At 34.8% G+C, this 23,525-nt stretch overlaps 1 long non-coding RNA gene across 1 annotated transcript; it reads left to right on the forward strand.

The window, feature by feature from the left end:
* Positions 1-865: 865 nt before the first annotated feature.
* On the forward strand, positions 866-22,606 carry LOC132732851 (uncharacterized). Its single transcript, XR_009626099.1, has 5 exons — positions 866-3,119; positions 13,254-13,339; positions 14,944-15,025; positions 21,763-21,832; positions 22,239-22,606. It is a non-coding gene; the product is annotated as an uncharacterized LOC132732851 (long non-coding RNA).
* The last annotated feature ends 919 nt before the right edge of the window (positions 22,607-23,525 follow it).

Raw genomic sequence — 23,525 nt, forward strand, 5'->3', positions numbered from 1 at the left:
TCTATGAGCACCAATAATAAATTAACATTTTTTTTTTGTTCAAATTCAAGTCCATTAATTTTGCTAACAAAATAATTCTTTAAACAACTTTAGTTTGGTCTCAAATATATTTCTTGTTGACAGAATAATGTTTCCACTTGTTTTACATGTGCTGGAAATTTCACTAGCATGGGAGTAGCTAGATAAGATGTACTATGCCGAGCTTGACATCATTTAGCTTTTTGAATAATGTTGTACATCCATATACACTACTATGATAAATTAAAGATAATTGAAATGAGAAAAACATATGGTATGAAATGCAAGATTACATGTGTTAAAGTCATTTTGTTTGCACTTTTTCTTATACAGTATCTGTGGCATAATTGTCTTATAGACACATTTTGTCCACTTTTTCTTATACCATCTTTGTGGCATCATTGTCTCATCGACACATTTTTTTTAAAATTTTAATATACAGTCTTTGTGGCAGCATTGTCTTATGGAAACATTTTTTTAGTCTTTTTCTTATTTAGTCTTTGTGGCATCATTGTCTTATGGACACATTTTTTACACTTTTTCTTATACAGTCTCTGTGGCATCATTGTCTTATGGACACATTTTTTACACTTTTTCTTATACAGTTTCTGTGGCATCATTGTCTTATGGACACATTTTTTTACACTTTTTCTTATACAGTCTCTGTGGCATCATTGTCTTATGGACACATTTTTTACACTTTTTCTTATACAGTCTCTGTGGCATCATTTTCTTATGGACACATTTTTTACACTTTTTCTTATACAGTTTCTGTGGCATCATTGTCTTATGGACACATTTTTAGCTCACCTGTCACAAAGTGACAGGGTGAGCTTTTGTGAAAGTGACAGGGTGAGCTTTTGTGATCGCTTTTCGTCCGGCGTCCGTCCGTCCGTCCGTCCGTCGTCCGTCCGTCGTCCGTCCGTAAACTTTTGCTTTAAATGACATCTCCTCATTAACCACTGAGCCAATTTCATCCAAACTTCACAGGAATGTTCCTTTGGTGGTCACCTTTAAAAATTGTTCAAAGAATTTAATTCCATGCAGAACTCTGGTTGCCATGGCAACCCAAAGAAAAATCTTTAAATATCTTCTTTTAAACAACCCTAAGAGCTAGAGCTTAGATATTTGGCATGAAACATCTTCTAGTGGGTGTCTACCAAGTTTGTTCAAATAAAAGCCCTGGGGTCAAAATTGGCCCCGCCCCAGCGGGTCATTGATTTTCCCTATATGCATATAGTAAAAACTTAAAAAATCTTCTTTTAAAGAACCCAAAGAGCTAGAGCTAAGATATTTGGCATGAAACATCTTCTAGTGAGTGTCTACCAAGTTTGTTCAAATAAAAGCCCTGGGGTCAAAATTGGCCCCGCCCCGGGGGGTCATTGATTTTCCCTATATGCATATAGTAAAACCTTAAAAAATCTTCTTTTAAAGAACCGTAAGAGCTAGAGCTTAGATATTTGGCATGAAACATCTTCTAGTGAATGTCTACCAAGTTTGTTCAAATAAAAGCCCTGGGGTCAAAATTGGCCCCGCCCAGGGGGTCATTGATTTTCCCTATATGCATATAGTAATATCTTAAAAAAATCTTCTTTTAAAGAACCATAAGAGCTAGAGCTTAGATATTTGGCATGAAACATCTTCTAGTGAATGTCTACCAAGTTTGTTCAAATAAAAGCCCTGGGGTCAAAATTGGCCCTGCCGGGGGGGGGTCATTGATTTTCCCTATATGCATATAGTAAAACCTTAAAAAATCTTCTTTTAAAGAACCGTAAGAGCTAGAGCTTAGATATTTGGCATGAAACATCTTCTAGTGAATGTCTACCAAGTTTGTTCAAATAAAAGCCCTAGGGTCAAAATTGGCCCCGCCCCAGGGGGTCATTGATTTTCCCTATATGCATATAGTAAAAACTTAAAAAATCTTCTTTTAAAGAACTATAAGAGCTAGAGCTTAGATATTTGGCATGAAACATCTTCTAGTGAATGTCTACCAAGTTTGTTCAAATAAAAGCCCTGGGGTCAAAATTGACCCGCCCCAGGGGGTCATAGATTTTCCCTATATGCATATAGTAAAAACTTAAAAATTTTCTTTTAAAGAACCCAAAGAGCTAGAGCTAAGATATTTAGCATGAAACGTCTTCTAATGAGTGTCTACCAAGTTTCTTCAAATAAAAGCCCTGGGGTCAAAATTGGCCCCGCCCCAGTGGGTCATTGATTTTCCCTATATGCATATAGTAAAAACTTAAAAAATCTTCTTTTAAAGAACTCAAATAGCTAGAGCTAAGATATTTAGCATGAAACATGTTCTAATGGGTGTCTACCAAGTATGTTCAAATAAAAGCCCTGGGGTCAAAACTGGCCCTGCCCAGGGGGTCATTGATTTTCCTTATATGTGTATAGCTTAAAAATCTTCTTTGAAAAAACCCAAATAGCTAGAGTTTAGATATTAAGCATGAAACATCTTTAAGTAAATATCTACAAAGTTTGTTCAAATAAAAGCCTGGGGGTCAAAACTGGCCCTGCCCCAGGGGTGTCATTGTTTTTAACTATATGTGTATAGTAAAAACTTTAAAAATCTTCTTTTAAATAATCCAATGAGCTAGAACTTAGATGTTTAGCATGAAACATCTTCTTATGGGTGTCTACCAAGTCTGTTCAAATAAACAAATAAAAGCCCTTGGGTAAAAATTGGCCCGGGGGTGGGGGGGGCCTATATACAGGTGAGCGACCTCAGGGCCATCATGGCCCTCTTGTTTTGGTTTTGTTTGCTATGTTGCCAGTCATACCAATACTATTAAGATTATAATTAGGGAGATTTTCAAGTTTTTCCTGCACAGGAAGACATCATGTGCCCTTTCAAGCATTATTTTAAGCACAAGGGGGCACCTGACTGGAACAACTGACTTTCCTTAAGCAAATTTGTAGGATGAGAAATTCATGTTCTTTATTTAGTGAACTTATTTAGTGACTTGATTTAAAGAATAATGTAATTTATATTTTCCGGGACTGATGGAGTGCACAAAGAAGAAAACTAGAGATCAATTGCAGCAGACTGTAGGCGACTGTTTGTAATTTTGGAGTTGTTTGCATTTCATCAAATGGTGAGTATTACATGTCTAATGCAGAAAATTCTTTGTTTTTTGTAATTTGTTAGCATAATTGAAGGTACGATTGTTTCGTATGTTGTTTGTTTTGTTTTAGTATGTTTTTCTCTTATTTAGTTAGATCTATACTTAATATTAATGTCCATTTGTGTTTTGAAAATTGATATTCATTAATGATATTCATATTCATTGGGATTAAATTAAACGAAACAGTTGCTTTAAAACACTTTCCATGTAGACAATTTGCAAACCTCGGTCATATTGAATTCCGTTAAAGCTACTCTCCCACACAAAACAGGTCTAAAACATACATGCCATGATTTCTAGACTGATTTATGGGACAATTTAAAAAAATGTTTCTTAAATAAACATAGCAGTATGTATCCTAGTATATCAATATTTACAACTTGCAAAAACAATGATATTGTGGTTATGTAAGGTAAAAAGCCACTAAGCCAGAACTATCAAGGAGGTGGGGGGGGGCATTAAGCAGTCGGTCACAGCGATTTTCAAAAATTCATCGCGATATATACTACAGATCAATGTGCATGTAGTCATCCTTAGATCAATCTGAAGATGGAATAATTTTTTATGCTCCCCGAAAAATTTCGGGGGAGCATATAGTCGCCCCATCCGTCCGCTTTTCTTGTCCGGCACATAACTTTGAAACAACAAAAGGAATCAACATGAAACTTCGTAGGTAGATAGATCTCATTGAGAAAGTGTGCAGTTCACAAGAACCGTAACTCTGCCTTGCCTACTTTTTGAATTATTCCCCTTTGTTTATTTTTACACTTTGAACTTTGTCCGGGACATAACTCAAAAAGGAAAAGAGGTATCAACATGAAACTTTGTTGGTAGATAGATCTCATTGAGTAGGTGTGCAGTGCACAAGAACTGTAACTCGGCCTTGCCTTATTTTTGAAGTATTCCCCTTTGTTTATTTTTACACTTTGAACTTTGTCTGGGACATAACTCTAAAACTATCGGACGTATCAACATGAAACTTTGTAGGTAGAAAGATCTCATTAAGTAGGTGTGCAGTGCACAAGAACCGTAAATGCCTTGCCGAATTTTAGAATTATTCCCCTTTGTTGGCAGGGTTGCACTGGTGCAAACCCGGGTTATAGTATGGTGAATGTTGGGCGGCTGGCGGTGGGAGGCTGGGGAAAAACTTTTGTAACAGTTTTCTCAGCAACTACTTATCACAGCCCCTTGATATTTCAGGTCTGTCGCTCATCCACTTCCTGTTTATCGACTTAGTTAAATTTTCAACATTAATGGTCAATGGTAGGAAATTTTCGTAATAGTTTTCTCATCAACTACTTATCACAGCCTTTTAGTATTTGGTATACAGCATCAACACAATGTCCCATACCGTGGGATTCGATATCAGCTCTGTCGCTCATCCACTTCCTGTTTACTGACTTAGTTAAATTTTCGACATTAATGGTCAATGGTAGGAAATTTTCGTAACAGTTTTCTCAGCAACTACTTATCACAGCCTCTTGATATTTGGCATACAGCATTGACACATGGTCCCATACCATGGGATTCGATTTCAGGTCTATTGCTTATCCATATCCTTTTTACCGACTTAGTTAAATTTTCAACATTAATGATCAGTGGCAAATTTTTTTTGTAACATCACAGCATCATGATATTTGGTATACAAATGCAACCCGTCCTTTTCTGTCTTTGACCCATTTTTGTCATCACTCTGCGTCCATCGTGCGTCCTTCAAAAAATGGCGTCAAACTTTTCAAACAACATCTCCTCCTAAACCACATGGCTAATTGCAACCAAACTTTATAGAAATGATCCTTTCAAAGTTGGACCCCTTTCAAAGATGTTCAAAAACTTAAATTCCATTAAAAAGTCTGGTTGCCATGGCAACCAATAGGGAAAACTTAAAAAATCTATTTTTAAAAAATCCCTAAGACCTAGAGCTTAGATATTTGGCATGAAACATCTTCTAATGAGTGTCTACCAAGTTTGTTCAAATAAAAGCCCTAGGGTCAAAATTTGCCCCGCCCCAGGGGGTCATTGATTTTCCCATTTTGCATATAGTAAAAACTTAAAAAATCTTTTTTTAAAGAACTCAAAGAGCTAGAGCTAAGATATTTAGCATGAAACATGTTCTAATGGGTGTCTACCAAGTTTGTTCAAATAAAAGCCCTGAGGTCAAAATTGGCCCGCCCCAGGGGGTCATTGATTTTTCTTTAATGTGTATAGCAAAAACTTAAAAAAAGCTTCTTTTAAAGACCTCAAAGAGCTAAAGCTAAGATATTTAGCACCAAACATGTTGTAATGGGTGTCTACCAAGTTTGTTCAAATAAAAGCCCTAGGGTCAAAATTGGCCACGCCCCGGGGGTCATTGATTTCCTTATATGTGTATAGCAAAAACTGAAAAAATCTTCTTTGAAAAAACCCAAAAAGCTGGAGTTTAGATATTAAGCATGAAACATCTTCTAGTGAGTGTCTACCAAGTTTGTTCAAATAAAAGCCCTGTGGTCAAAATTGGCCCCGCCCCAGGGGGTCTTTGATTTTCCCTATATGCATATAGTAAAAACTTAAAAAATCTTCTTTTAAAGAACCCAAAGAGCTAGAGCTAAGATATTTGGCATGAAACATCTTCTTATGAGTGTCTACCAAGTTTGTTCAAATAAAAGCCCTAGGGTCAAAATTTGCCCCGCCCCAGGGGGTCATTGATTTTCCCAATTTGCATATAGTAAAAACTTAAAAAATCTTTTTTTAAAGAACTCAAAGAGCTAGAGCTAAGATATTTAGCATGAAACATCTTCTAATGAGTGTCTACCAAGTTTGTTCAAATAAAAGTCCTGAGGTCAAAATTGGCCCGCCCCAGGGGGTCATTGATTTTCCTTATATGTGTATAGCAAAAACTTAAAAAAGCTTCTTTGAAAAAACCCAAATATCTGGAGTTTAGATATTAAGCATGAAACATCTTCTAATGAGTGTCTACAAAGTTTGTTCAAATAAAAGCCCTGGGGTCAAAATTGGCCCCGCCCCAGGGGGTCTTTGATATTCCCTATATGCATATAGTAAAAACTTAAAAAATCTTCTTTTAAAGAACACAAAGAGCTAGAGCTAAGATATTTAGCATGAAACATGTTCTAATGGATGTCTACCAAGTTTGCACAAATAAAAGCCCTGGGGTCAAAATTGTCCCCGCCCCAGGGGTCATTGATTTTCCTTATATGTGTGTAGCAAAAACATAAACAATCTTTTTTTAATAAACCCATATAGCAGGAGTTTAAATATTAAGCATGAAACATCTTCTAGTGAGTGTCTACAAAGTTTGTTCAAATAAAAGCTTTGGGGTCAAAATTGGCCCCGCCCCAGGGGGTCATTGATTTTCCCTATATGCACACAGTAAAAACTTAAAAAATCTTATTTTAAAGAACTGAAAGAGCTAGAGCTAAGATATTTTGCATAAAACATGTTCTAATTGGTGTCTACCAAGTTTGTTCAAATAAAAGCCCTGATGTCAAAATTGGCACGGTCCCGGGTGTCATTGATTTTCCTTATATGTGTATAGCAAAAACTCAAAAAATCTTCCCCAGCATATGCTCAGGGTGAGCTATTAGGATCACTCTCGGTCCGTCGTCTGTCGTCCGTCGTATGTTGTCCATTCACACTTTTCAAACGACATCTCCTCTGAAACCATAAGGCAGATCATAATGAAACTTCACAGGGATGTTCCTTGTGTGAAGCCTTAACAAAGTTGTTCAAAGAATTCCATTCAATGCAGAACTCTGGTTGCCATGGCAACCAAAAGAAAAAAACTTTAAACATCTTCTTCTAAAAAACCCAAAGAGCTAGAGCTTAGATATTTGGCATGAAACATCTTCTAGTGAGTGTCTACCAAGATTGTTCAAATAAAATCCCTGGGGTCAAAATTGGCCCCGCCCCAGGGGGTCATTGATTTGCCCTATATGCATATAGTAAAAACTTAAAAATTTTCTTTTAAAGAACCCAAAGAGCTAAAGCTAAGATATTTAACATGAAACATCTTCTAATGGGTGTCTACATAGTTTGTTCAAATAAAAGCCCTGGGGTCAAAATTGGCCCCGCCCCAGGGGGTCATTGATTTTCCCTATATGCATATAGTAAAAACTTAAAAAAATCTTCTTTTAAAGAACCCAAAGAGCTAGAGCTAAGATATTTCGCATGAAACATCTTCTAATGAGTGTCTACCAAGTTTGTTCAAATAAAAGCCCTTGGGTCAAAATTGGCCCCGCCCCAGGGGGTCATTGATTTTCCCAATATGCATATAGTAAAAACTTAAAAAATCTTCTTCTAAAAAACCCAAAGAGCTAGAGCTTAGATATTTGGCATGAAACATGTTCTAATGGATGTCTACCAAGTTTGTTCAAGTAAAAGTCCTGGTGTCAAAATTGGCCCCGCCCCAGGGGGTCATTGATTTTCCCTATATGCATATAGTAAAAACTTAAAAATTTTCTTTTCAAGAACCCAAAGAGCTAAAGCTAAGATATTTAGCATGAAACATCTTCTAATGGGTGTATACCAAGTTTGTTCAAATAAAAGCCCTGGGGTCAAAATTGGCCCCGCCCCAGGGGGTCATTGATTTTCCCAATATGCATGTAGTAAAAACTTAAAAAATCTTCTTCTAAAAAAACCCAAAGAGCTAGAGCTTAGATATTTGGCATGAAACATGTTCTAATGGATGTCTACGAAGTTTGTTAAAATAAGCCCTGGGGTCAAAATTGGCCCCGCCCGGGCTGACATTGATTTTCCTTATGTGTATAGCAAAAACTTAAAAGTCTTTTTTGAAAAAACCCGAATAGCTAGAGTTTAGATATTACGCATGAAACATTTTCTAGTAAGTGTCTACAAAGATTGTTCAAATAAAAGCCCTTGGGTCAAAACTGGCCCTGCCCCAGGTGTGTCATTGTTTTTAACTATATGTGTAAAGAAAAAAACTTGACCAGCTAGACCTTAGATGTTAAGCATGAAATATCTTCTAATGGTTGTCTAAATAAAAGCCCTGGGGTTTAAACTGGCCTCGCTTCGAGGGGCCTATATACAGGTGAGCGATTTCAGGGCCATGATGGCCCTCTTGTTTTTTGCAAAGTTATGCACCTTTATAAGCTCACCAGATTCCAAGGTTCAGGGTGAGCTATTAGTATCCAAGGGGGGTGCTCTGGCGTCATGCGTCAACAATCATCTTCTTCTCTGAAACAGCTGGGCAGATTTACTTCAAATTTGTTCTGTAGCATCCTTGTGACAGTCACACTTAAATTTGCTCATGTCATTTCAATGGCCCCTTTTAGGGGTCAACAGAGCTAAAAAATAGAAAAACCTTTAAATATCTTCTACTACAGAACTTATTTTTGAATGATCACCAAACTTTGTCTGTAGCATTCTTGGGTAGTCTTTTATCAAGTTTGCCCAAATTAATTTGATTGGCCCCTTTTAGGGGTCTCTAGAGCTAAAAATAGAAAACTTTTAGACCTCTTCTTCTAAAGAACTAATTGATGGATGATCACCAAACTTTGTCTGTAGCATCCTTTGGTAGTCTTTTATCAAGTTTGCTCACATTAATTTGATTGGCCCCTTTTAGATGAAAATTCGTGAACTTAAATTCTTTTTTTATGATCAATATCCAAACTGTCCTGTAATTTTTTCTAAAATGAAATCTTCCTCTTTGTTAATTTTTACATTATCCATGCTCTTGTTTGAAGACTAGTTCAGCGTCATTGTTATCCTACCAACAGCTTTTGATTATATATACTATGCTCAAATTTTATTTTAAAAAATATTGATAATGCTACACAGTCTCATTATAAATATAAAATAAACATGTTTTGACTTCACACAAAGTGGATATAAAAGATACCAACTATAGATGATTTTTTTTAACTTCCATTTATCACACTTTATTTGTACACTTCATCATTAATCATCACCTCAATTCCATAATGTTCTTAGTGGACAGAAATATTTTTTGAGAAAACTGAGTTGAAAATTTTTAGGTATCATATCTCGACAATTATTAGTCCCCTACCGGTTTACCGGAGGGGACTTTAGGTTTACCCTCCGTCCGTCTGTCTGTCTGTCCGCACTCACAGGAGAGTAATTATGTGGCTAGAGGGACAATAGGTAACTGTTCTTTCTCTTTGATGTCATTCATTCCGTAATGCTTTTATGTGGCTATTTTCTTTTGGGTGGCTAAAAAGAACAATAGAGAGAACAATAGAGTAGCCACATAATTACTGTCCTGTGAGAACGTCCGTCCGTCTGTCCGTCCGTCAGTCCGTCCGTCCACAAAACTGGATCCCGCGATAACTTGAAAAGTACTGAAAATATTTTTATGAAACTTGATATATGGATAGATGGCAGTATGGAGATTATGCATGTCTTTTTCTTTTCTTCCTATGTTGAAAATTCTGGTTGCTATGGCAACAAATAGGCTGAAAATATGGCAAATTTTACACATAAACTGGATCCAGTGATAACGCAAAAAGTACTGGAAATATTTTTATGAAACTTGATATATGGATAGATGGCAGTATGGAGATTATGCAAGTCTTTTTCTTTTCTTCCTATGTTTAAAATTCTGGTTGCTATGGCAACAAATAGGCTGAAAATATGGCAAATTTTACACATAAACTGGATCCAGTGATAACGCAAAAAGTACTGGAAATATTTTTATGAAACTTGATACATGGATCGATGGCAGCATGGAGATTATGCACGTCTTTTTCTTTTCTTCCTATGTTGAAAATTCTGGTTGCTATGGCAACAAATAGACTGAAAATATGGCAATTTTTACACATAAACTGGATCCAGTGTTAACGCAAAAAGTAATAGAAATATTTTTATGAAATTTGTAATATGTGTAGATGGCAATCTGGAGATTATACACGTCTTTTTCTTTTCTTCCTATGTTGAAAATTCTGGTTGCTATGGCAACACATAGACTGAAAATATGGCAAATTTTACACATAAACTGAATCCAGTGGTAACTCAAAAAGTACTGGAAATATTTTTATGAAACTTGACATATGGGTAGATGGCAATCTTGAGATTATGCAGGTCTTATCAGTTCCCCCTATTTTGAAAAAATATTGGTTGCTTTGGCAACAAATAGGCTTAAAACATGGCAAATATAACAATATTTGTGACTAGTCAAAAAGAGCTGAAACTTTTTATGAAATTGCATCTTTAATTCCAGAGTTATTCTCTTTAAGAATTTTGCTTTTTAAAATGTTATATTTTGGTAACAGGGATGTTTCAAATATTAACTTTAGAGTGTCCTTCAGTTCGTCTGTCTGTCTGTTCATAAAAACTTATTCCTGTGATCACTTTTAAAGAACATTTCCAACAAATTTACTTAAAATAGAGAAAAATTTACACATTAGTGAATGGCCAATGGCCCTTCAGAATGCTGATGGGGTTCTATCCGGTAGGGGACTTATGGATTGCTTGCAATACTAAGATAATTGCTTGTTCAACATGAAACTTTCATTTTTGGTACATGCCATCTGTGTATACATTTGAGCATGCATGCATTTTTCTATCTGAATATTAAGGGTATTTTATGATTAAATCAGAATTCTAAAACAATAAAGTTACTATGAAGTTAAAGTTCAACATTTCAAATTAATTCAAGAATGTCCTTCAAAGATAAAACATTTTAGACGTAACAAAACAAAACTTATGTGAAACACAATGTTCTATTTTATTTATTTCTGCTTAAACTTATGCAGTAAAATTTACAAACAAAAGATTGAGTAAAACAACTGTTTTATGTCCAAATGTGGAAAAAAACAGTCTTATAACATTAATTTAGATTTTGATACATACATGTATCTTCACTTTCTAGATCAAATATAATGAATTTTATATGCAATCTGAAAAAATATAACAGTTCATAATTTTTTTCTGAGCCTTTCTGGTCTAATACAACAAGAAAAATAAAAGCTAATTGTTAATAAGGAACAAATTATGTCAGTGGTATTAACATTTGCTTTGTTAACAACAAAACACAACGCTGAATTTCGAACCTGGAATATCTTTTTGTTTCATCTTCTTTTTTAATGTTTCACTCTGTTGATTCATAGTGGATGCCCTTTTCCCAATTTTAAGAATTTTCCTAAGATATTCACATATTGGAATCAAAGTGTTGGTCACTTTCTGAGATAGAACATAATGAAATTGGTATAACCTTTCTCAAAATTAGGGATATAATGTTTTAAGTCATTTGTTTATGTAGGTCTCTTCAACAGCTTTCCAATGCTATAAATATCTCAATTTTTCAAAAAATTGAAGATAGAACATTTTGGAATTGACGCAACGAAAATTTTCTAAGCTCTGATTAAAACCTGTTTAGTTTGCCTTAAACTTGCTAAATTTGTGTGATGAATATTAATTGGACCAGTGTATTCAGTGTGTAATAGATTTCTGAGTGTGAATAACAATATACAAAAATGAGCCATTGTCAATCCGCATGAATATGTAGGCCCACACCTTAGGCTTGCTACAGGAAGCTACATGGTTTCTGCTTCACCAGATTAAAGATAATTCTAATAGGTTAACCTTGAATAATCTTGATAAATTTGTACCATTGATTTACCCTGCTTTGACTTTGGGAGTGTATATTATTAAAAGTTTAAGGGATTTCAGTATTAAAATACACAAACTGAGCCATTATAAAAATATGGAGCCTCCATACAGAGTAAATGGATGTTCAGACAGTTCTGTCTGTATACTAGTGGCAGAGGCTCAGGTCAGACAGGTCTGTCTGTATACTGGTGGCAGAGGCTCAGGTCAGACGGGTCTGTCTGTATACTGGTGGCAGAGGCTCAGGTCAGACGGGTCTGTCTGTATACTGGTGGCAGACAGGTCTGTCTGTATACTGGTGGCAGAGGCTCAGGTCAGACAGGTCTGTCTGTATACTGGTGGCAGAGGCTCAGGTCAGACGGGTCTGTCTGTATACTGGTGGCAGAGGCTCAGGTCAGACGGGTCTGTCTGTATACTGGTGGCAGACAGGTCTGTCTGTATACTGGTGGCAGAGGCTCAGGGCAGACAGGTCTGTCTGTATACTGTGGCAGAGGCTCAGGTCAGACCGGTCTGTCTGTATACTGGTGGCAGACAGGTCTGTCTGTATACTGGTGGCAGAGGCTCAGGTCAGACAGGTCTGTCTGTATACTGGTGGCAGAGGCTCAGGTCAGACCGGTCTATCTGTATACTGGTGGCAGACAGGTCTGTCTAGGTTAAGATGGTGGCAGACCTGTAAGCTCAGGTTATAGACAGGATCTGTAACTGTTTACTGGATTACAACGCAGAAGCTGCTGGTAAGATAATGATTTTAAGTTTTCGTTTATCACATAAGTTTCAAATGGAATTTAAATGGTATAAACAAATACTTAATATTGAGACAAATGATAAGAGATTGATGCACAGATTTAGGTTATTAACCCATTACTTCATATACACGCCTTTTAACGCCTTTTTCACCCCCCCCCCCTTTTTGTTGTCTCAAATGGTGAAAAAATGCCTTATTTAGGCCCCCAACACTTGTTTTTGTTTGAGAAATGTTGTTAAAAAAAGTGACCACTTTTTTGGTGCAGCCCCCCAACCAAAAGATACATCAGGGGGTTGCCAGAAGGGGGATGTGCCCCCTTCTGTTTGGGGGGTTTGAAGGGGGGCGGAGTTCCCCTCATCGCCAAGAAAATTTTGGACTTGTGAGAGGCTATAAATGACCTCAGATTGATCATAAGGTAACGTGTAACCAACGCTGAAAAGCAGTTGACTCTATCTCAATCCATTGAGAAGTTGCAGCACTTTGAAATCAATTATGATGGAAAAAATCAACGCAAAATAGTGATTTTTGGCAATTTTGAGATGTCCCCTCGTTGCCATGGTAACAGAAAATTTAAGCCTGAGCATGTTGTTGCAAGGGCAATGGTCCAGTCAACATTTGTGCCAAGTTTGATTAGTGTTGAAGCAGTTTTTATAGTATTATAGCAATTTGAACTTGTAACGGGAGACTTTTCAATGAAAACAGCCATTTTTCACAAAATGCTCATGAAGTAATGGGTTAAGTAACATTTTAAATATTGTTTTAATATTTTTCTTTCACAGACAATTCTTGACATTCAAACAGCTCAGATGATACTGTAGAATGCTCCATGGAGTACTGTTTACCGATTACCCTTTACCAGAAGAAGGTAATAACAATGTTTTTTTTTTTTTATCTAACTTAGTACCTTTAACCTGCAGAATTTTTGTATGCTGGATTTGTCCTACTGTCAATATCAAATTTAACTACCAACATTTATGATAGTGGTCAGACTGTATGGCACTAAATAAGAACTTTCGCTTTATGTATATGCAGTATTTGGATAGATTGGAAGTGGGTGCGTGAGCATGCGCTTTGCCATTATCTCAGTTACCATTCACGTTTTCAATGTGGTTGCTACGAAGCGTCATGTTTCTGGCTGCTGCTGCACTTAGTGTACATGGCTTTTACAACTAGTATGTCAGTCAAACAAATCAAAGTAACACACATAAACTACACATAGTTGTTTTCCATATTAATATTTTGCATTGTCAAATATCTCAGTATTCTTTCCCATTTAAAATATTGTTTACATGTGATGACCGGTCGCTGTGTGTTTGATTACTTACAGTCCAGAAAATTCCTTTGTTTACCATCAAAACTCTTTTATTGTCATTTACAAAGTTTTACATAAAAATTTTAAGCCTATTATAGCAATCGGCATGATATGGTCAATTAATTGTGTTGACGTGCCGTAAACATCCAAACAAACAAAGCCATCAAAACTCATATGTTTACCATAGCAACCATATATAGATAGAAAATAAAGTATATCAGGTTAATGAAAACAAATTTCAGTTTCTTGACAAAAAATTGAATTAATATTAAATACAAAGTCTTTCTTTGAGTTCATTTAAAAGGGGAATAATTTGGTGGAATTTTAGACAGGGAAAAATGAGTTATCATTCATAGCTAGGGAATATGGCCGACTGAAATCATGCAAGCAAGTTTGTAAGTGTATGGATGTGCAGACTGAAAGGTAGCTCTTATTATGGTGGCAACTAAATAAGACAAATCATTTGCAGTTCTAGCATGTTCAAAATTAAACTGAACCCGGTACATGGGAATCACTTTTTAAAGTAACATTAGTATCAAGCCACTGTATTGCAACTAATTATGGTATACTTCAATTATATTGCAATATATTTTCATGTATATATATTGATATGATTGCAATACATTTATAAGTGACCAAGTTGTTAAATCAGTTGACTTTAAACCACTTGGTACACACCTGCTGGGGGTTTGAATCATGAAAGGGATTTTAATTCTTTCTTGTGAGGAATCTGCCCTGCTAGCATACAGAAACGTCAATGGTTCTACTTAGGTGCCCGTTCCTGCCTGAAATAATGCATTGAAGGTGTGGCCTTCCTTTTCCATTAAAGCTAAAAACTAACCATATGGTACAATTAACATATAACCAAACCAATGAAAAAAGGAAAAATAAAACAAACCAATACATTTATCAATCATTATAAAAAGCAATGTTTAATTTTTAAGTTATCTTTAACTCTTTTGTTCAAATATCCTTTAAAGGTTAATGCACCTTAAATTAAACCAAGTTATACATAAAGTTGTATATGCATGTTTACAATAATATTAATAGATCATCCCAGAAATAATATAGGAAATCAAATATTCTTAAGACACATTAATCCTCATGGAGAAATCTATTTTCCTTTTGAAAATCTGATTTATATTTTGTTATTACAGATGTCAATAACTTTGGACAGACAGCTCACTAAATACTGTAGAGTGATGATAGATGGACACTATTTAGTTGAACCATAAAAAGGTAGAAATAAATGTTTATTCATAACAATTTAGACATGTGCACATTTATCACATTTTAAGTCAAGATTGATAATTAAGTGGTGAAAATAAATAACCAAACTTTCAAGAAGTTATTATAAATAGATTGATAAGTCATTGGAAATATCTTCATTTACAGATCAAATTAGGCCATGGGGATTTAACATGTGTATGTGTTTAAATTGAAATTGCAAAGTGTTAAAATCAATAAAGAAGTTAATTTGTATTTTTTTTCTTTTTTTTTCTTTTAAACTATTCAATATAAAAAAATTAATTTATTAAACTCAACATTGAGGTAAATTTGATAATGAAATGCGTTATAAGTTACTAATACAATTAAGTGTATTGAGGGGAAACACCAAAAATTGACACTTAATTAAAGAGGCTCCACTGAGATCAAAAAACCTAAAAACATAAAACATTTATTCGTACATAGATCAAGTGAAGCAGTTAAAATGGAAAAATATGCAAAGGCTGACAAAAGAGTATGCCCGAAATGAAATTGAAAATCCATTTTTTTTGTGTAATTTGTAGCCCAATTGAGCGAAAAGTGTTGCAACGCTTTGCATTTTGCACATTAAAAATGGATGATTCTGGTATAAGAAGTAATGTGGTTTAATTTTACATTATTTAAGGGAGGTAACTATGTGATTTTTTAAATGTACACATTGAATTATCTCCCTTCTGAGAAAATGAATTTCACATGTACATGCCAACAAGTAATATCCATATTTCACTGATTATAACTCTGAATGGAATGATAAATAAAAAAACCTGCATTTCTTGTCTTGTTTTACTGATTTTAATGTAAGAATATAATTATAAGTATATATTCCTTTTTTTGCAAAATAGTTTAAAACAATGAAATAATGCCAGGGTTACCGGTGCAAGTTTGTTTCTGTGACAATGTCATTTTTTGCGTGACATATTTGTACAAACAGTTATTACAAAATATATGTTCGAAATAAAAGATAATTTGTTCTGATCTGTTAAAACTGAATGTCATGATGTATAATGCAATTCTAGCTAAATTTTATGTTACCGCATACAAACAAACATATTATTAAATTTAGAAGAATTTGAAAATTACATCAAGTATTTAATTCCAACAAGTTAGGGAGAAGAACATCTAATTTATTTATTTATTTTCAACCTGTCCACACTACCTCAGGGAGATAATTCCAATAATATCATTGGTTGTACCTAGTTTCTCCCCTTAGATTATCACTGAGGGGGTTGCAATATAGGATTAAACTTTCCCAATTAACAGAATAGATAAGTTATTTTGGGTGTCTTGCAGTTAAGTCTTAGGGTGTTTTGGGGTAATTGGACGAATCCCGTAGATGTACATGTTAAACATTTTTTTCCCTTTATTGTTTTTATGCCACTGCAGCATCTGCGATGCGGTGGTATATAGCGATTCACCTGTGTGTGTGTTTGTTTGTGTGCGTGTGTGTGTGTGTGTGCGTGTGTGTGTGTGTGTGTGTGTGTGTGATATAGATTATATAGTGAACTTAAAAAATCTTCTTGTGAAAAACCACCAGTCCAATTTCAACCAAACTTGGCAGGATTGATCCTTGGGTGAAGGGCTTCCAAAGTTGTTCAAAGAATTTCATTCCATGCAGAAATCTGGTTGCCATGGCAACCAAAAGGAGTTATAAGAATAAATTTAAAAAATCTTCTTGTAAAGACCCAAAAGGCCTAGAGCTTAGATATTTTGCATAAGGCATTGTCTGGTAGACGCCTACTAAGATTGTTCAAATTATAGCCCTGGGGTCCAAATCGGCCCGGCCCCGGGGGTCATTGATTTTCACTTTATGTACATATAGTAAAAACTTAAAATACCTTCTTGTCTGAAGGTACCAGGTTTAGAGGTTTGATATTTGGTATGTGTTATTATCTATAGGTACTCTACCAAAGTTGTTCAAATTTTGCCTCAAGTGTCAAAATCAGCCCCACCCCGGGGGTCATAGGTTTTTCTTATATGTATATAGTAAAAACTTAAAAAATCATCTTCTTTTAATTCACAAAGGCTAGAGGTTAGATATTTTGCATGAAACATTGTGTAATGAACCTTTAGCAAGACTGTACAAATTATAGCCCTGGGGTCAAAATTGGCCTCGCCCTGGGGGTCATTGATTTTCCATATGTACATATTGTAAAAAATCAAAAAATCTTATTGTCTGAAGGTACAAGGCTTAGAGCTTTAATATTTGTTATATGATATCATCTATAGGTAGTCTACCAAATTTGTTCAAATTTTGCCTGTAGTGTCAAAATTATCCCTGCCCCGGGGGTCATAGGTTTTTCTCATATGTATTATAGTAAAAACTTAAAAATCATCTTCTCTAAATTGACAAAGGCTAGAGGTTAGATATTTTGCATAAGGCATTGCGAAGTGAACCTCTAGCAAGATTATACAAATTATAGCCCTGGGGTCGAAATTGGCCCACCCCTGGGGGTCATTGATTTTCACTATGTACAATTAGTAAAAAAATTAAAAAATCTTATTGTCTGAAGGTACAAGGCTTAGAGCTTTGATATTTAGTATATGATATCATCTATAGGTACTCTACCAAAGTTGTTCAAATTTTGCCTCTAGTGTCAAAACTAGCCCCGCCCCGGGAGTCATTACATACATGTAGATAGTAAAAACTTTAATAAATCATCTTCTCGAATTGACAAAGGCTAGAGGTGAAACATTTTGCATTAAATATTGTGTAGTGAACCTCTAGCAAGATTATTCAAATTAAAGCCCTGGGGTCAAAATTCGCCCCTCTTGGGATCATGATTTTCAGTCACTATGTCATAAAGTAAAAAATTAAAAATCATATTTTCTGAAGGTACTAATCTGATAATATCAGATAGGTAAGTGATCTATACATTATGGCAATCTGTATAGAAGCAAAAAAAAATTGCGTTCCTACATTACTATTTAGTGTTGTATTTATGCGGTGGCATGGCATTTTTTACAAATGCAATCTTGTTTCTTGTCCCTGACACTAAAAATCTCATAAGCTCTCTGTTGTGTACTTTTCATTTGAAATAGATAAACTACATCTAATTGTTACAATTGATTAATGGTTAATCAAGTTCAAGCTAGGTCAAGTCAATGCAATCTAAATATTAACAGAAGCATATACCCCCATCACAGTAGGGGCAAAGCTTTGATTTGTTCTTTTAATTAATTGGATAATACGCATCACATTTGTACTTTATTCATTTGCATATGCTAAAAACATTCATATACTATATATTTGCAATATTTGCGTATTGAAATTATTCACAAATAATTGATCATGCAAAATTGATTTCTTTTTAGGCAAACTTTCTTCTATCATTTGAAAACTCGTTTTCATGTGACAGCATCTTACATGAATAAGTTTAAATGTTCAGGTACTGAGATTAATTTTTAGCTTGACTATTCGCAGAATAATCGAGCTAATGCAGTCACCCATTTGTCGGCGTCCCTGTGGTTAAGTTTTTGTGTGTAAGGTGGTATCTCCATAACTACTAAAGGGAATGGATGGAAACTTCACACACTTGTTCTCTGTGATTATCAGACATGATTGGCAGAAGTCCCATAACTCTGATTTGCTTTTTTGCATAATTATGCCCCTTTTTCGACTTCAAAATTCTTGGTTAAGTTTTTGTGTGCAAGCTGGTATCTCCATAACTACTGAAGGGAATGGATTGAAACTTCACACACTTGTTCTCAATGCTAATCTAACATGATTGGCACAAGTCCCATAACTCTTATTAGCTTTTTGCATAATTATGCCCCTTTTTGGACTTCAAAATTCTTGGTTAATTTTTGCATGCAAGCTGGTATCTGCATAACTACTAAACGGAATGGATTTAAACTTCACACACAATGCTCTCTGTGATTATTTAACATGATTGGCACAAGTCCCATAATTCTTATTTTTTTCATAATCATGCACTTTTTTCGGCTTAGAAATTCTTGGTAAAGTTTTTGCTTGTAAGCTGGTATCTCCATAACTACTGAAGGGTTTGTGCCTTTTTTGGAACAATTTTATGCATTCATGATGATAAAGCAGTGATTAACTTGATAAAACATCTTAATAACAAGCCTTTGTACCTTTTCGGACAAGCTTACCTATTCATATAGGTAAGCATTATTATACTCAATGAAACACCCTTGTGTCAACTTTTTCGAATAGTCGAGTGTAACTGTCCTCTGACAGTTCTTGTTCTCAATGAAATAATATATGTGTTAATAACACAAAAGGTTATTCGTATAACAAAAGAATGTTTCAAAATATGACAAAGAAATGTACATTTCAAACAATTATATAAATAATAAAGATGTAAAGTTACTGTTTATAATAGAATGATGACAAAAATGACATATTCTTAACATGTTCCTGCTTGATTATAGATGTAAAATTAAAGGAATCATATTTTGACAAATATTTCCTCATGCAAAAATTCCCCTTTTTGAATTCCACATTTTTGTGACGCAAAAATAATCCACTTATACAGTATTGCGTATTGATTGTTAACACTTTTGACATCACAAGGCTACGTTCACACTTGACAGGTTTAAAGGGACTCCACTGAGATTTAAAAACCTAAAACATAACACATAAATGAGCTTGGGCACTTTAAACAGAAATATATGCAAAGATAGTTAAGAAATTAATGTACTTTGAAATAAATTGAAAATTGTATTTTTATGCTTTTTTTTCCTAGCCCGATTTGAGTGAAAAGCATTTAAATGCTTTTCATTTTCAGTCATTTTTTTACAATTTGAATAATTATTCTGGAAAAACTTAATTTGGAATGATCTAAAATTTTGCACAAAGATAAGTGGTCTAAACCTACATCAAATGGTACATTTATCTGGAAAAAAAAATTTTCAGTCCCATCATGTCAAAAAACCTCAGTGGAGTCCCTTTAAGAAGTCAGTTGATGTGATGAATACATGTGGACGCATGGGCAATTTATAGGAAATATAACTTATAATGCTGTTCTTGTGATATCCTCCCATAGTTGTCGCTTTGTCCGTCTGTTTGCTATTCTTGTCCAAGACATAACTTTGAAACAACAAGAGATATCAACATGAAAATTTGTAGGAAGATAAATCTCATTGAGTGAATGTGCAGTGCACAAAAACATAACTCTGCCTTGCCTGATTTTGGAATAACTGCTCTTTGTTATTTTTACACTTTGAATTTGGTCCATGACATAACTCTAAAACTATAAGAGATATCAACATGAAACTTTGTAGGTATAAATATCGCATTGGGTAAAAGTTCAGTGCAAAAGAACCATAACTCTATCTTGTCTAATTTTAGAGTTATTGCCCTTTGTTTATTTTTACACTTTGAACTTAATCTTGGACATAATTTTAAAACTATAAGAGATATCATTATGAAACTTTGTAGATAGATTGATCTTATTTTGTAGAAGTGCAGTGCGAAATAATCATTATTCTATCTTGCTCAATTTTGGAGTTATTGCCCTTTTTATTTTTACACTTTAAACCTAGACCTGGACATAACTCTAAAACTATAAGAGGTATCATAGGTAGATAGATCACATTGGGTAAAAGTGCAGTGCAAAAAAAACATAACTCTGTCTTGTCTAATTTTGGAGTTATTGCCCTTTGTTTATTTTTACACTTTGATTTTTGTCCTGGACATTACTCTTAAACTATAAAAGGTATCAACATCAAACTTTGTAGGTAGATAGATCTCAATGCGTGAAAGTGCAGTGCAAAAACATAACTCTGTCCTGCCTAATTTAGGAGTTATTGCCCTTTATTTTTACACTTTGAACTTTGACCTGGACATTACTCTTAAACTATAAAAGGTATCAACATCAAACTTTGTAGGTAGATAGATCTCAATGTGTGAAAGTGCAGTGCAAAAACATAACTCTGTCCTGCCTAATTTAGGAGTTATTGCCCTTTATTTTTACACTTAGAACTAAAAATTGTCTTGGACATAACTCTAAAACCACAAGGGGTATTAACAAGAAACTGTGTACGTAGATAGATCTTAATGAGAAGAAGTGCATTACTGAGTGGAAGTGCAGTGTATAATAACAGTTATCCTCCCTTCTCTTATTTTGGAGTTATTGCCCTTTGTTCACTGTTACACTTTCAACTTTGTCTGGGACATAACTTGGGAACTATATAACCTGGTATCAACATGAAACTGATACATTTGAATGACTTTAAGTGCAGTTCAGAAGTTTTTTGCCCTTTTTTCATTTTGACACTTTGAATTTTTTCCTGGACATAATTTGAGAACCATAAAAGGTATCAATGTGAAACTTTAGAGGTATATAGCCTTGAGTAGAAGTGCAGTGCAGAAGAACCATAACCCTCCCTGCCCTAATTTTGAAGTTATTGCCCTTTGTACATTTTTACCTTTTGAACATTGTCCGAGACATAACTTAAGAACTATAAAAGGTATTAACATGAAACTATTTAGGTAGATAGATCTCACTGAGAAGAACTGCATTGCAGAAGAACTAACCCTCCCTACCCTAATGTTTTAGTTATTGCCCTTTGTTCATTTTTACACTTTGCATTGTCCAAGACATAACTTGAGAAGTATAAAAGGTATAAAACATGAAACTATGTAGGGAGATAGATCTCACTGAGAAGAAGTGCAGAAATCTGAGGGAGAAAGAAGGTATTGCACTCAAAGCTACAATCAAACTCAAAAATTATGATTGTTGTTTCAGGGAAACCTATCTTAGCAAGTACAGATCATATAAAGATGACAGAAACTACATATATACATGGCAGACATAGGTAACTTCATAATTTCCCACCATGTCTTTCTTCCTTTAAGACTTTTATATCTTTTTGATCTTTAATAATCATGCCTCGTAGTGTTTTTACTATAGATCAATTTTTTAGGAAGGACAAATGGTATTTGAAAAATAATGTTAATCAACATTTAATATCAACTTTTTCGCCCTCTTTTAATTTTTGGTAAACAATTGTATAATTATGATATATCAGTTTCAAATGCTGTGAAGTAAATAAATATTTTCAGATGTTAGTTATTAACAGTACATTGTGATTCTCAACTGCCTTTTATGCTGAAATTATCAGAGGTGATGTCTTTATTTAAGAAAATAAGAATACTGCCAAGTTGAAAAATTATTTGTTGGAAAAAAAAATATAATAAAATGTATATTTCTTTATATTTCAGGAAGCATACTTCAAACTATGGATGTGTAATAGAAGAAAAGACATTATGCATATATTATCACTTGGAAGGGATATGTCAATCACCAACTTTATATTTTGTTGTGAACATTTAATTAACCTGCTGAATTTCTTAAACTTTTTCATGTAAATTTTTCAATAAATCAGTTTTCATTCTAGTTAAGTTGGGGGAGAGTTGAGTGAAGAGTTGAAGAGGAAAATTGAGTGCTGGGTTAAGGGGAGAGCTGAGGTTATGGGGAGTTGAGTTTATGGGAGTTGAGATTACAGGGAAAGTTAACATTACGGGGAGAGTCGAGTTTAGGTTATAGGGACAGTTGAGTTCAGTTGAGTTTAAGAGGAGAGTTGAGGTAAGGGGAGAGTTGAGTTGAGATTACGAGGAGCACTGAGTTGAGATTATGGGGAGAGTTGAGTTTAAGAGGAGAGTTGAGTTAAGTTGAAATAAGGGGAGAGTTGAGTTGAGATAAGGGGAGAGTTGAGCTGAGATTTATGGGGAGAGTTGAGTTGAGATAAATGGGTGACTTGAGTTGAGATAAAGGGGACAGTTAAGTTGAGATTACGGAAAGAGTTGAGTTGAGATTCTAGAGAGAGAGTTGAGTTGAAATTACTGGGAGAGTTGAGTTTAAGAGTTGAGTTAAGTTCAGATTATGGGGAGAAATGAGTTAAGTTTAAGAGGAGAGTTGAGTTAAGTTGAGATTACGAAGAGAGTTTGAGTTGAGATAACAGGGAAAGTTGAGATTACGGGGAGATTTGAGTTAAGATTATGGGGAGATTTGAGTTAAGTTTTAGAGTTCAGTTAAGTTGAGGTTACAGGGAAAGTTGAGTTGAGATAACACGGAAAGTTGAGATTATGGGGAGAGTTGAGTTCAGTTGAGTTTAAGAGGAGAGTTGAGTTAAGTTGAGATAAGGGGAGAGTTGAGTTGAGATTACGGGGAGAGTTGAGTTGAGATTTATGGGGAAAGTTGAGTTGAGATTATGCGGAGGCTTGAGTTTAAGGGGAGAGTTGAGTTTAGTTGAGGTTATGATGAGAGTTGAGTTGAGATTACAGGAAAAGTTGTGATTACGGGGAGAGTTGAGTTGAGATTATGGGGAGAGTTGAGTTTAAGAGGAGAGTTAGTTGAGGTAAGGGGAGAGTTGAGTTGAGATTCATGGGGAGAGTTGAGTTGAGATAACGGGGTGACTTAAGTTGAGATTATGGTGTGAGTTGGGTTGAGATTATGGGGAGAGTTCAGTTAAGTTTAAGAGGAGAGTTGAGATAAGGGGAGAGTTGAGT

Source organism: Ruditapes philippinarum, unplaced genomic scaffold (assembly GCF_026571515.1).
Source record: "Ruditapes philippinarum isolate M1 unplaced genomic scaffold, ASM2657151v2 ctg13009_1_1_1_1, whole genome shotgun sequence".
Taxonomy (NCBI): Eukaryota; Metazoa; Mollusca; class Bivalvia; order Venerida; family Veneridae; genus Ruditapes; species Ruditapes philippinarum.